Source organism: Triticum urartu, chromosome 3A (genome assembly GCF_056163025.1).
Source record: "Triticum urartu cultivar PI428250 chromosome 3A, HENAU_Tu73, whole genome shotgun sequence".
NCBI lineage: Eukaryota > Viridiplantae > Streptophyta > Magnoliopsida > Poales > Poaceae > Triticum > Triticum urartu.
Window position 1 is genome coordinate 306,954,702 of NC_141875.1, and position 15,261 is coordinate 306,969,962.

Consider the following 15,261-nt stretch of genomic DNA (forward strand, 5'->3'; position numbering starts at 1 on the left):
CATTGTGAAGCGGATGCCACCTTCCGTGCACGACACGGAAGGCCTGCCGTTCATGAAGCATGGTTGTGTCTTCAGTGCGCACCGCCGGATGAACGACATGCTGGGACACGCTATCCCTGATTTATGCCACTTTAGCTTGGATGAGTCTCCATCGTGTGGAACCGGACTAGAAAGCTGCGACAATGATTCCTGTTTCCCACCGCTATGGATCGTGCCATCCATGAAGAACACCTGGGACTGGAACCTGGAGGAGGACATGTAGCCCATCTATAATGTGTAAGTGGAGTACGGTAATTGTGAACGGTAGCGTTGTGAATATATGTAGACTAGTCGTGCAAAAATTTATCACCTGAATTGGAGATGAACTTGTGTGGCATACTGGCATTTGTCCTTTAGAATTTATTACTAGTAAATGTGTTATGTTTACGTGCAACTTGTGTGGTTGTTGCACGGGCTCCAACACGCTCTTTGAGAAAAAAACGTGGCACAACTTTGGATATACGTGATGTGGCGGCATCATACAATAGCATCGTTCGCTATAGTTGTAGTACACTCCTACTAGGACGACAACTCCTATAAAACCTTGCGCTTGGCTCTTTGCCTCTTCGGGAGGTTCAACAGTTCGTACTCGTGTGAACCTTGCACTTGGCTCTTTGCCTCTTCGGAAGATCCAACAATGATGATACTACAGTACAATATGCTTCTGGCAATCTGACACCGATTGAACTGCTGCACGTCCACCGTGAGGGAGAGGGCGAGGGCGAGGGAGAGGGAGAGGGAGAGGCACTATAGTCAAAACCATCACCTCGTCCTGTGAACCACCGCGCGCGTGGGCGAGGGAGAGGCGTAGTAAGCAAGCTTCTCCTCGTTCGGCGAGTTGACGGGACACATCAAAGCAGTACTAGTACTAGTAGTAGTAGTCCATACTGCGTCCTTTCCGATTAATATGGCTTAATTTGAAATGAGAAAAATACACTCGCGGTCAACGTATGTAACAATACGCTCTTTACGGTCACTACATATAGTTTTGCAGTGATTATACGATCACTAGCTCATCGCAGAGCACCGTATTGCACCCTACTGACCGGCCACATAGTCGACGTGGCACTTTGTTGACTGGTTAAATTGTCACCTGGTTTCTGGGTCCCACCTGTCAGTTGGTAGAGCAAAGAAATCAGTTAAACAAAACTTTACGCAGGCGCGACACGGGTCCAACCCTTGCGCGCGAACCGCCCTGGCTGTGTATGTGACGGCATGCACGTGTGGTCCCTCGGTCTTCCAATAAAGAGTGTACATCGGCTATAAAACAAAGAGTGTAGTACATGATGTACATCTACACTTCCAATGCATTTAGCCTTTAATCTAAATCGATATTGATTGACTAATGCACCAACTTGTGCTGTAGGTATAGGCTACATGTCTATCCTTAATTACAACATGCAACGACCTTCATTTAATCTTCTTATCTCAATGGCCGCATGCACACATAAGTCTTCTACTTTTGGGCGTTAATTATGCCCTGGTCAATGTGTAAATCTCTATGAGCGTGTGTGTTGCGTCGTGTGCTGTGTGCCGCATGGGTGCGTGAGTGTTGCGTGCGTGTTGCATACTGCATGCATGCATGGGGCTTACTCCCTCCCATTGACATGTTGATATTTCAAGTTTCCTCTGTTCCCTCCATACGGTGATACTCCCTCCGTTCCCAAATAGTATGGAGTAAAAGCCTCCCTCTGTTTCCAAATACGGAGTATTTGTCTTTCTACAGATTTCAACAAGTGACTAGGTACGGAGCAAAATGAGTGAAGTGAGCGTAGAGGCATAGGGATACTGTAGAAAGGAAGTCCTCGCGATCCATTATTCCCCATCTCGGTCAGAGAGAACTATTCAACTAGTCTTCACAGTAAGTGACAATACACGCTGCAGCAGATGGGACACGTAATTAATAAGCTGGACCAGCGTGTTGGTGTTACTAAATCAGCCTTACCCAGTATTGCCATCTCTTCTTCTTCCTCCTCTCTTCCCCATCGTCGGCCGCACACCAGTTACCCCCGCTCACTGCTCGCCCGCCCGCGCCATCTTCCTTGGTAGCTCGCGCGTACCATATCCCCCGCTCACTGCTCGGCCACACGAGGAGAAGCTTCTTCGCTCGCCCGCCCGAATCCACTTCCCCGCTGGCTCGCAGGCACCGAAAACCCCAATGGCAGAACCGACTGACACGCAGAGCCGTGATTGGAATTCCCTCCCCGATGTTCTCTTGGAGCAGATCTGTACTCGTCTGGACCTACTCAACACCGTCCGTCTGGCCGCATGCTCGGTGTCTTTGTACAGTCTACTCGTCTGCAACCGGCCGGCTCTTTTCAAGACACCCTGCTTGCTGATGCCCGATCCTCGCAGGTGGCCCAGACACCGACTTGACGATCCTACGGAGGTTGCCGTGGTGCCCCTCGACATGCTACCACTACCCGTCCACCTGTCCTTCATGCGCGGCCACTACTGGGCGGGCATGAAGGCCAACTGGATTGTCCTCATCCACCACACCGGTAGTCCGTGGCGTCTCGTGGATATCTACACCCAGCGAGAGATCACCCTTCCATCATTGGATACCGCCGCCATCGAGCCGCGCAGCCCGCCGGACACTCCTGCCTACTACGCACGAGACGCGGCAAGCTTTTGGCTCGATCTCTGTTTGCAGAAAGTTGTAATCTGTGAAGTGCCCACACCATCAGAAGACTACATGGATTACAAGCTCATTGCCTTGTTCAACATGGGATTAGTCTATCTGGAATCTGGTCGCCATACATGGTTATGGCTCATCATCAATCCTGTTGAGGCAACATTTCTGTCTGATGCTATAGTGCACGATGGCAACGTTTATGCAGTCGACGCACAGATTGGCTGCCTATACTGGTGGAATCTATCGTCGTGTAATTGTTCTATCTCATCTCATCTTTACCTTATGAATACGACTGCCTGTTCATTTGTTACAAATTTAGAATGCATAGCATGTTTATAACCACATCATTGCTATATGTTCCTCTCATTTCCTAGATTTTTATGACCACACATGTTATTGTTAGAGTTGATATGAGAACAATTGGCATCTAATGATTGTTAGAATACATATTACGAGCATAACATCATGATTGCTATATGTTACTCTTGTTTACAAGATTTTGATAACAACGCATGTTATTGCTTAGAGTTGATATGAGAACAGTAGTAGTAAGTGCTATGGTAGAATATGAGTAGGCGCCGTCATAGCTGTTTTCCTCTCATTGTTACATGATGTTTGAACCATGAGATATTGCTAGAATATGAAAGCCATTGGCTTATTTTTTTAACTTGGGGTATGATTATGACCACAACATTGCAATTCTCTGTCTATGATATGTGTCACTGTTATAATAATCTTAATTCCACACATACTATGAACATGATTGTTTATTTTTGTCCTTTTGGTCTCCAATTTGAATTGTTGCAGCAGACGCAAATGCGCTGGCCTTCATGATTCCAGGACCTGGAATCATACCAGCCGATGGGTGGTGGTTTATCACTCGTTCAGCTGACGGCGGTCATTTGATGCTCATTCGCATGTACCAAATTGACCTAACCATTACATCAAACCACATGCAGTACAATGCGTGGGGCGTTCATGACATTGGTGGCTATGACTGCTTCGTTTTCAAGAAAGATCCCAGCTCCGTTGGGCCAGGCGTATTCAACTGGAGGCGGGTTTACAGCCTCGGCAACCACTCCTTGTTCCTCGGGCTTAATTATCCGATCATCCAACCAATCATCGATCATATCACCGGCGATGATTACTGTGCTATGCAACTTCCATTCGCGAGGGGGGGGGGCTATGTTTACACATCATACCATGGGTTTCATGAATCACCATATCCAGAGATTCATCGACATAACTTGTTGCCAGATAATCTTCAGTGTGTGAAAGGCATCAAGCTTCCATGCGATGGATGGCTTTTGCAAACCCGACATGCGGCGATGTGGTTCATGCCAACAGCAAATATGCACAACTTGATTCGTGGTGATATCTAGACTGAGCCATGTATTCTGCTGCTGTAGCATGACCCTCTTTTGTTGGATATTATGTACTATTGTTAGTTTGAAGCACTCCTCTGGTTTGAAGGATAGATACCCTTCCTGGGATCAAGTGCATCCTAACTCACCTGCGTAGGATGTACTGATAATGATGATGGAGATGCTGTGCAGAAGCCATATATATATATATCAGTTAGGCTTCAAGTGCGTACTTGTTAGTTAAACCTATGTATAAATTGTGACACTAAATACGACTAGTAAGTAGTACAGTAGCAGTACTAGTATACACCAGTCAAATTATTCATCATGTCCACACATTGAATTGACGTGACAACACGCTACGCGTGAGGTGACACAAGAATCTCGGCGGCGTGTTCGGGTATTCTGGACTTCAGATTTGGAGTACCACTTATCTATTGAAATCTTTGATCATTCACTTAAAACAGTCGATTGATCATACATTGAGTACCATATAACTGGAATTACCGATGCAAGTTGAAGAAGGATTGGCCGGTGCTGCCGGCTGGCGTCAAGTTCGATCCACGGATCAGGAGTTGATCGAGCACCTTGAGGCCAAAGTGAGTGCTGACAGCGCGAGATTTTAGTCTCTCATCGATTTGTTCATACCAACCATCGACAGCGAGCACGGCATATGCTACACCCAACCTGAGAAACTTCCAGGTAAGACACCGATCGGCCGTCTACTTACACAAACATATTCCTTTGTTTATAGCTCTATTTTTCTGGCAGACCTGGTGAAGCAATTACAATTTGACAGTTAATAAAAAGTGAAACAAGTGACTGCAACATGCCAAAGATGTTATGAAAATGCCAACTAGGTACACTAAAACCTGTATTCCACAATACTGCAGGTATCACACTGAGTGGCCTAAGGAAGCATTTCTTCCAGCGCAATTCCAGGGCGTTCAAAAGGGGCACGTGGACGCGTCGCAAGATACAGTCGGAGTGCGGCATGCACGCGATGTGGCACAAGACTGGCAATACCTTGCCGGTGATGGTCAACGGCCGGCAGACGGGCAGCAAAAAAGGTTCTGGTGCTGCACACCAACAAGAACTTCGACCAGCAGAGGACCAACTGGGTGATGCACCAGTACCACTTCGGGGACCTAGAGCAAGAGAAAGAGCGGGAGCTGGTCCTCTGCAAGATTTTTACCAGACGAACACTAGGGCCAGGAGTAAAAAGATTATAAGTTAGTTTGGTATTGGTAGTTGTACTACCTTGTCGTCCGCAAGTTGGTATTGTTGTTAATGATCTTTTGGTATGAACTTGCATTTGCTTCCAACCATCATGCCGAGGGTCGACGTGGATATAAAGCTGAATCATTTGTTTCGAAATGAATTTTCAGGCACCTGATTTTTATTTGATGGGTAGCATAAGCACCCGCCGCTCGAATTCCCAGTTCTCCAATTTTTCGAAACAAGTGCATGCACTTATTATCATGATAAAAAAACAATATCCGTGCTGCATCCCAGTTATCAGTCTGTACTTGCAGAATTCTCTCGTTTATTGAGCACATATATTGTTTTTTCAGGTCGAGCAAGTTTCAACTGGGCTGTAGACTGCCCAGGGTTGGTTTTGTTTTTAACAGGCCCAGCCCATGACGACAACGGGGCACAAAGATCCAGCAGGTATCTACTGGCCTTTGGCCCGCCAGCGTTAGTTATATTTTGTCTTACAACATCCGCAGGCAGTATTTTTACTGAATCAAACACACAACCCAGTTCTATTTTCCTCTTGAAACGCATGTCCTACATCCATTTTCTAATCTCTACTTATAGTTTTACTAGTTCATATACACGTATCATTATATTGAAAACACATAAAATTCCCTTTTCATATTTACATCCTTATTTTTGTTGTTTTTTCCCACCCAACGTTGATTTTTTTACCACTGGTTTTCCCTTAAACCAACTCAATTGTCCCACGTCTTATTTGCTTACAAAAACAAAATGATTTTTTTTGGAAAATCAATAAGTTCTTAAAAAAATGTTTATCATTTCGGGATTACAATAGTTCGGACTCCACCGAAATATGCAAAATAAGGTTGAACTTTTTGACCGTGGTCCTGGGCAGAAAATGGGCTGTAATAAATTACTTAAGAATTAGCAAATGGGCTGCAAATTATAAAAAATAGCAAATGGGCTTTACGTTGTCTGCCACAGATTTGGAGGCTGACTTGTGGGCCTACTAAGTTCATGCGTACACAAGGTTGCTCAAAAAAGAAACTTAGTCAGCAATCGACTCTACCAGCGTCAGACCGTTAGATGTCAATCTAATGGCAATCGTGCTTCTTCAGTCTCTGATCCTCCTGCCCCAACCACCCAAACCAGCGCCGTCGGAACCGCCTACTCCCGCCTCCCGTGGCCGGCAGTGCTGCCGGGCAGGCCTGACGGCCCCATCATACTCGCATCCCTGGCCTGTCTATCCCTCTACTCACCCACACCTCCTGTTATTTTCCAGCGACGGCAGCCGAACTAGTCAACCCTCATACTCTCCACCGCGTGGGCAACCACTGCCGTGTCTTCCCCGGCTCCGTGTCATTCCCTTCGTAGGCCTCGCCGTCGTCCACCGCCCTGGTGCTCTCGGCGCAGCGTGGTCAACGATGTCCATCCAACGGTCGTAGTGCTTCTTCAACCTCTGGTCTTCTTGCCCCAGCCGCCCAAAGCAGCGCCGGTCGTGCTGCATGCTCCTGCCTCCCGTGGCCGGCTGTGCTGCCGCGGAGGCCTCACCGTCCCCATACTACTCCCACCGCTGGCCAGGCCATCCCTCCACTCACCCACTACCCCTGTTATTCTGCGGCGACGGCAGCCTCACACCGCAGCCGAACCAGTGAACCCTCGTACTCCTCTCCACGTGGGCATCCACTTCCGCGTCTTCCCTGGCTCCGCGTTGTCCCCTTCCTAGGCCTCACCATCGTCCACCGCCGTGGTGCTCTCGGCGCGGCGTGGTCAATGTGGTCAACGACCGACTTCCATCGGAAGAGTACTGTACGTGGAGAGGCTGACAGCTGGGTCCACAGCAGCTGCAAGGAAGTGCCTCCTTATTACGCGCAAACTAATTATTCCTCCACCTGACAGCAGGGACCCACCAGACGGGCCACCAGTATTTCACGGAAAAAACGTTTCCCCCTGACTGCTGGGACCCACAGGACGGGCCACCGTATTTCACGAAAAAAACATTTGCCCCTGACTGCTGGGACCCACCGGACAGACCACCGTATTTCGCGAAAAAAACATTCCCCCCGCTGTCAGCTCGGACCCACCGGAAGTGCCTCCTTATTACACACAGAAAAATGAATACTCCCCCTGCTAGCTGGGACCCACCATGGTGGGAGGCTGACTTGTGGGCCTACTAAGTTGACGGGGATGGAGGGCTTTGTCAACTTAGTTAATATGAACGATTCTAGCTCTAGTGACCGTACGATGTCCATCCAACGGCCGTCGTGCTTCTTCAATCTCTGCTCTTCCTGCTCCAGCCGCTCAAACAAGCGCCGGCGGGACTGCCTGCTCCCTCCTCCCCGTGGCCGGCTCTGCTGCCGCGCAGGCCTCACCGCCCCACCGTACTCCCATTGCTGGCCTAGCCATCCCTCTACTCACCCACACCTGCTGTTATTCTTTGGTGACGGCAGACGAACCAGTAAACCCTCGTACAGTCGTACTCCCCTCCGCATGGGAAACAACCACCGAGTCTTCCCTGCCTCCGTGTCGTTCCCTTCCTAGGCCTCGCCGTCGTCCACCGCCTTGGTGCTCTCGGCGTGGCCCGGTCAACGTGGTCAACCACCGACATGCATCTGAAGTGGACTGTACGTGGAGAGGCCGACAGCTGGGTCCACGGCCGCACGTAAGGAAATGCCTCCTTATTATGCGCAAAATAATGATTCCTCCACCTGACATCAGGGACCCATCGAAAGGGCCTCTGTATTTCGCAAAAAAACGTTACCGCCGCTGACAGCTCGGACCCACCAGCTATATCTTCGCACGCAAGGAAGTGCCTCCTTATTACGCACAAAAAAATGAATACTCCCCCTGTTAGCTGGGACCCAGTATAGTGGCAGGCTGACTTGTGGGCCTACTAAGTTGACGGGGACGGAGGGCTTTGTCAACTTAGTCAATATGCACGATTCTAGCTCCAGTGACTGTACGATGTCCATCCAACGACCGTAGTGCTTCTTCAACCTCTGGTCTTCTTGCTCCAGTCGCCCAAACCAGCGCTGGTCGTGCCTCGTGCTCCTGCCTCCCGTGGCTGGCTGTGATGCGGCGGAGGCCTCACCACCCCTACTACTCCCACCGCTGGCCAGGCCATCCCTCTACTCACCCACACCCCCTGTTATTCTGCGGCGACGGCAGCCTCACACCGCAGCGAACCAATGAACCCTCGTACTCCTCTACGCGTGGGCATCCACTGCCGTGTCTTCCCCGGCTCCGTGTCGTCCCCTTCCTAGGCCTCGCCGTCGTCCACCACCCTGGTGCTCTCGGCGCGGCGTGGTCAACGTGGTCAAGGAACGGCTTCCATCGGACATGGACTGTACGTGGAGAGGCTGACAGCTGGGTCCACGGCCGCAGCAAGGAAGTGCCTCCTTATTACGTGCAAAATAATTATTCCTCCACCTGACTGCGGGGACCCACCGGACGGGCCACCATATTTCGCGAAAAACGTTTCCCCCTGACTGCTGGGACCCACCAGCTACACCTTCGCATGCAAGGAAGCGCGTCCGGGCAAAAAAAACGATTCGCCCCCCTGACTGCTGGGACCCACCAGCTACATCTTCGCACGCAAGGAAGTGCCTGACAGTCAGGACCCACCTGGTCGAAGCGTACGTAGCGTTGTCATTCTGGTCGTGAACGTGTACGTACATACTGGTCGATGTAGAGGCGCGCACATGTCGTAGTAGAGGCGCGCACATAGCATGTACACGTACATACAGCGGCCAGGGTGCAAGAAAGAAAATACGGCCACGTATGTGTACATACGGGCGGGGTCTCGAACGCCTACTCGCGCATACGTACGGCCAGGGCTCGTGTACATCGCTCAGTCGGAACGGAGAAACAGCGTCGTCATCGTGTTCATGGGGAGGCAACGGAATGCGTCGTGTTCATGGGGAGGCAACGGAATGCGTCGTGTTCATCGGGAGGCAACAGAACGCGTGGGAGCCAACCGGCTGGGTCGGAATGGAATGCGTGGTCATGTTCATCGGGAGGGCTTGGACGGAACATGCGATGGAAACGAGGCCCGGCGTACTACAGAACGGAGGAAACGGACCTCCTACGGTCGAAACGGGGGTCCTATTGATCGGGAGGGGTGTGGCGTACTGCAAAACGGAGGAAACGGACCTCCTATGGTCGAAACGGTGGTCCTGTTGATCGGGAGGGGTGTGGCGTACCGCAAAACGGACCTCCTACGGTCGAAATGGGGGTCCTGTTCATTGGGAAGGGTGTGGCGTACCGCAAAACAAGACTCCACGGGATACTGTTCATCTCCACCGTCAACCTCCTCCAGCCTCCACGGGCTACCGTTGACCTCCTCTAGCCTCCACGGGCTCCTGTTCATCCAGCCTCCACCGCGCGCTACTCCACCGGCTACTGTTCAACCACCCCTCCACGGGCACCCCTCCACCATCTACTGTTCATCCAGCCCTCCACACCACGGGGTCCTGTTCAACCACCCCTCCACCGTCTACTGTTCATCCAGCCCTCCACACCACGGGGTCCTGTTCATCTAGAGGCAACGCCACCGCTCACTGTTCATCCACCCCCCCGCAACGCTCACTGTTCATACAATCGATCGGCTTTAGTTAGCAGCAGTAGCGAAGGACTCGCTCGATCGGGTTCAGTTAATAGCCATCGATCGATCGCTCGGGTTCAGTAACGCGTAGCCTGTAGTGCAATCGCTCGGGTTCAGTTAGAGCCCAACGCCTCGCTCGGGTTCAGTTAGAGCCAACGCCTCACACACACGCACGTACGTGTATGAGAGAAACGCGCATCGCTCGGCCCCGACCTCCCACCGTAACTGGGAACTCCCTGAAATTTTCCTCGCCCTCGCTTCTACCACGGTTTTTTCCATCATGGACGGCCCAAAGAATGTCATGCAGCTGCATCTCCGGCCCGCCCAGGATGAAAAGCCCATTTTCTGTCATGATTTTTGTCATAGAAGTAGGAGCCCACCACATCTATGATGATACCGGGTTTTTTCACAATTATCGTCATAGAAGTGTCATATGTATGATAGAAAAAAATTTTGTCCGGCCCAAAATGTCACGGATGTGTCTTTTTTGTAGTGATATGACCTCCGGCAAAGTCTGAACAATAAAGCAGGACATACTAGATCAATCTATGGATCGCGAGGACGTGCCTCGACACGCGACGACGGCCACCTATTCGGACATGACAAACTTAGTCATGCGCGAGCTGAAAACCGCAGACGGACTCCTTCAGAGCTACGTCGCGATACGGCCCGATATAGAGGCGCCGCACACCCTCATTGCTTCACTGATGAGGTCCTGGATCATGATTCCTAGAAGGGTTCAAACCCGTGAATATAGAATCATACGATGGAACCACGGACCCCGCGGTGTGGATCGAAGACTTTATTCTCCACATTCATATGGCCCGCGGTGATGACCTCCACGCCATCAAATACCTCCCTTTAAAACTCAAGGGGCTAGCTCGGCACTGGCTCAACAGTCTGCCTGCAAATTCTATTGCCAGCTGGGAGGACTTGGAAGAGGCCTTCCTCGATAACTTCCAAGGTACATATGTTCGACCTCCGGAGAGTCCGCCAGGAAATTCTGGACTAGGTTCTTAACTAAAAAGAACCAAATCGTCAATTGTCCGGATGCCGAAGCCCTAGCAGCCTTTAAACACAGCATCCGCGACGAATGGCTCACTCGCCACCTCGGCCAAGAAAAGCCAAACTCCATGGCAGCCCTCACGGCACTCATGACCCGCTTTTGTGCGGGCGAGGACAGTTGGTTGGCCCGTAGCGAAAGCAATGCAAGTGACGCCGGCACCCCTGAAGCTAAAACTAGTAAAGACAAGTCTCGACGCAATAGATACAAACATCGAAACAACAGTGATAACACTGAGGACATGGCAGTCAATGCCGGATTCAGGGGCTCTAAGTCCGGTCAGCAGAAGAAGTCGTTCCAAAAGAACAATTCAGGCCCATCTAGCTTGGACCGCATACTTGATCGTCCGTGCCAGATTCATGGCACCCCAGACAAACCACCCAATCATACAAATAGAGATTGCTAGGTTTTTAAACAGGCCGGCAAATTAAACGCCGAAAACAGGGAAAAGCGATCGCAAAGCGAGGATGATGACGAAGAGCCCCAGCAACCGAACACAGGGGGATAGAAGAAGTTTCCCCCTCAGGTCAAAACGGTGAACATGATATACACTACCCACATCCCCAAGAGGGAGCGCAAGTGTGCGCTCAGGGACGTCTACGCGATAGAGCCAGTCGCTCCGAAATTTAATCCATGGTCATCATACCCAATCACCTTTGATCGTCGGGATCATCCGACCAGTATCCGTCATGGTGGCTCAGCCGCACTTGTCCTAGACCCAATAATTTATGGGTTCCACTTGACTCGCGTCCTCATGGACGGAGGTATCAGCCTTAATCTGCTCTATCAGGATACAACGTGAAAAATGGGCATTAACCCATCTCGGATCAAGCCCACCAGGACTACCTTCAAAGGAGTCATACCAGGTGTCGAGGCCCGCTGTACGGGCTCAATCACACTAGAGGTTGTCTTCGGATCTCCAGACAACTTCCGAAGCGAGGAGTTAATCTTCGATATCGTCCCCTCCGTAGCGGCTATCACGCACTGCTCGGACGAACTGCGTTTGCTCGATTCAATGCAGTACCACACTATGCTTATCAACTCAAGATGCCCGGTCCACGCAGCGTCATAACAGTCAATCGAAATATGGAACGCTCCCTCCGTACAAAAGAGCACACAGCCGCCTTAGCAGTAGAAGTACGAAGCGGCCTTCTCAAGCAGAACCTTAATTCGGCTGCCGAGCCCACGGACACCGTTAAGAGGGTCTGAACTACTCTACAGCAGGAGAGCTCGGCTCGTTAGGAGCTCGACTAGCAATCTGGCCTCCGACGCAGTCCCGATCAAGTGGTGGCATTCGTGCCGCGCGTACATAACTACGCACTCAAAATCCCATGGGCATCGATGGAGGCACATCTAGCTTGTGGTTCGTAGTATGGCTCAACCGACATCGGATACACACATACTTTCACTTTTACTTGTTTCCTTTACAGGTCTCAATACCACATGCACCATCTGGTGATCTGATCATCGGTCCTCTTGAAGGATAAACACACCAAGACGACGAGAAACGCAGACATATGGGGGACTCTTTAGGTGATTCTGTTAACGATAACTCTACCTGTTTTCAGGACCCATATGCAGCTCTCCCTTGGTTTCAGCATGTCAAATAGCCCGTTGCTTATTGCACTACCTGTGTCAATGCGCCTTGACGTACTAATTAAATCACAATGAGAACAGTCTGCGGCTGGAGCTGTAGGACTCCAACTATTTACCTTCGTACCTTTTCCGTTTTCTTTCTTTTTTTTTCTTTTCAGCTCCCCTGTGGATAACCCCATCAGGTAGCACCCATACACTTTGGTACGTTTTCAAGTTCGCCAGGGGCTGCATAGGAACCCACACTATGGCAACAAAAGTCCGAACACTTTTTATAAGTATAGTTGGCACCCCGAATTTAGCATTATATGCATTGGCTCCGAATCATGTCTTTGGTCAATAGTTGGGTTGCCCGGCTCCTGTGCTTGCTACCTTACATTCCGCTATATCGGCTCAGGTAGTAAAGGGAGAACTACTGCGATCGTGCCTTGGTTTATCCAAAGGAGCACCTCAGTAGAGAAAGCCGAAAACTGACTATCATGATGCGGCGAGAGCCGGTCAGCTGTTCGGAGGTTGCAAATCGTTGGAGATTTCTTCCGCATTATGCGAAGGATCGGTACTTCCCGTTCAGACGCATATATCACTCTAGTTCGGATACTAGGCGCTGCACCCATGTTTTTATTGTCGCGCTCCTATGGCTAAGTGAGGGCGTTACAGCCGCATAGTCTGGTTGCCTGGTTCGTTGCGCTAAACAACTCCTTCAAGGACCATCTAATTGGATCAAGATTGTTTAGATTCCATCCCGAACACCCCAGTACTACCTATGTGGGGGTAGAAGCCGACGACTGGTTAACCCTCAGATTTCATACAACACAGCCACACAGGAAGTAAAAATTTAAAAACATAACAAGCATTATATTGCATAAACAACTTGTTTTATACAAGGCAGAGGGAGCTCGAGTACATTCATTCAAAGATAATGTCTTTCGAACAGTGATTCGCAACAATGCGGGACCCCTCTAAAAGATCGCCGAAGCATCGCTCAGGTGTGCGGTGCTCCTTGCCCTCCGGCGGCCCCCTGGTCGCTAGCTTGACAACGTCCAGCTTCGCCCACCAGACCTTGCAATAAAAGAAGGCCAGATGCGCGCCCTCAATGCAGATGGACCGCTTGATGACATCCAGCCGAGGACAGGCATCCACCAGCTTCTTCACAAGGCTGAAGTAGCTGCTGGGAATAGCTTCGGCTGGCCACAGCCGGATTATCATATCCTTCATGGATAGTTCGTCCATTTTGTGCAGCTCGACCAGCTGTTTCAGCTGATCGCGGAAGGGCACCGGATGTTCGGGCGCGCAAATATTGCATCCAGAACAACTTCTCCGTGGAGCTCCCTTCTTCGGCTCGGAAGAACACCGCAGCGTCGGTCACACTGCGTGGCAGATCCGCAAAGACCCCTGGAGAACTCTGAATTTGGGTTAGTAAAAGATATTTCCTCTTCACACTCATGCTTTGCATATTGAATGCCTTACCCGCCACGATCTTCCTGGCCTCCTGGATCTCATGGAGGGTGTCATGGGCTTCAATCCGGGCCGCTTCCACACTCTTACGAGCCTTGACAAGTTCGGCCTCTTGAGCCGACGCATTGTGCTCCAAGGTCTCGCACTTCCTCACCGCGTCCTGGAGCTCCTGTTGGACTTTGCTGACCCAGGCCTCGAGCCTCTTATGGGCGGCCTGCTCCTTGACAGCCTTCCCCTCGGCTTCGACCAGGGCCGCTTTCAGGGCCTCGACCTCGGTCGTCGCCTCTATCCACATCATGGTATTTCGATCATTGCATATCATTTTCCACCTTTTTTCGAATCCATAACAGGTTATTACTTACCTTGTTTTTCCTGGAGCTACCTCTTCACCTAGCCCAGCTCCTCCTCGGCCTCTGCTAGTTTCTGCTTCAGTCCAGAGACTTCGGCAGTATGCGAGGCCACGCCCAACAGCGACGCTTGTGCATACATTTCACACAGATTTCGTTAGTTCCCTACAATAGGAGATTGATCCTGTGTCCGGTTTTTTCTTTTCGAACACCAGACAGTGTCTCAGGGGCTACTATCTATATTGGGATTTTCTCCTTTTTTGTGCTGCTTACCTCAAAATCTGTTAACAGGCTGCTGCAGGCTTCGGTTAGTCCACTCTTGGCAGACTAAACCCTTTCATTTACCGTGCCCATGAGGACACGGTGTTCATCCACAATAGAAGCGCCTCACAGCGCTTCCAGCAGATTATCCGGTGCCCCTGGTTGGACAGGTGATGCGGAGCATCCCAAGGTCATCCCCGTCTACCATCGTCTCATCAAGTGCCTAGTGGACCCATGACTCGATCACGTGCAAGAGCTCTTGAAACCGAGGTGACATCTTTCCTCTCACAATTCCACTTCGATGCACATGAAGCATGGTTACTACCTCATATGGATACTTTGTGCATACTCAGGTACAACGGAGAAGCTAAGGAGCAAGGACAAGAAGAAGAGGAAGATGGACGAGAAGACGGAGAAGAAGAAGGGCTGCAGGAAAAGTCCCAGCCACCGGACGACTGGCCGGGACCGGACGTCCGGCGCCTGAAGCCTCAGCCGAACCCCAGCGAGCGTATGTCCGGTCCAGACTGGACGATCGGTACCCACGCACCCGAAGCAAACGAGAGGACGTCCGGCCCAGACCGGACGACCGGCGCACCAGCACCCGAGCCAACATCAGCGGAAGTCCGGAGCTACCGGATGTACGGCACCCCCATCATAGAGCGGAACCAGCGGACGACCGG